Genomic DNA, 1012 nt, shown 5'->3' on the forward strand with positions numbered 1-1012 from the left:
CCTATCACATTCCATAAAGTACATCACTTTCCTCTATGGCTCTACCTTAGAGCATAAGAACTTGTATCATAAACATGTAAAATAGAAGTAAAATACATAAAATGTTTATATCTCATGGAGAGAGAGAAAACAATTAAACCTTCCAAATGCAAATTATGTTGTTATTTGGATTGAAGTATATCTAAAATTAACCTTTCTTGTAACTTTATAAAAGCTTGAAAGAGCAATTTAGAAACTTTAGCAGCTATAATTATCTTGAATAAAATATTGTCAAAAGCATAAATGGATAACAAACCAATTCCAGTTTATCAAATTGTTTGAAGCTATAGGCAATAGATTGCAGCCCTATAATAGATAAGATTTTGGTGAGAATCAATTCATGGACGACAAATGTTTTGTCATTTGATGGGAGACTTCAACTAATCCAAACATCCAATAAGTGTTGTATTTTTGTTTGGTATTCACATCTATTGTACCAGTATGTTTGTTCTATCTCAACTTTTGATGCTAAGTTTTTTTTTGGGAAGTATCCAATTAAATTAATCAATAATTTTACCAAAGTAAAAACAGATTATGCCCATCTGCCTTTACTAGGTGCTACAGCCAATCATTATTTCTCTCATAAACAATGATAGGGTGGCACACCAACAACAATGCATATATAGTAATATGGACATTAAAAATGCCTTTAGGCTAAGTATTATATTGATGTCAAGATGGCCAACAAATACCAACTAAAGGACTTATAGAGTTATTTTATTCTAAAACCACAATTGCTAACCTTGAGATAAAAATGCCTTTAATCTAAGTGTTATACTGATGTCCAGATAGCCTAAAATACCAACTAAAGGTCTTATAGAGTCATTTTTGTTAGGTTAAAATGAATTGACCCCTTTGCAAATTAATTAATTACCCAAGTTAATTAATTAGTCAGATTATATGCAATAGTATAGTAGCACAAACAAATCACCAAATAACTAAATTCAACGAAAATTACATAGATAATTTATTT

This window comes from Quercus robur, chromosome 4, assembly GCF_932294415.1.
Source record: "Quercus robur chromosome 4, dhQueRobu3.1, whole genome shotgun sequence".
Classification (NCBI taxonomy): domain Eukaryota; kingdom Viridiplantae; phylum Streptophyta; class Magnoliopsida; order Fagales; family Fagaceae; genus Quercus; species Quercus robur.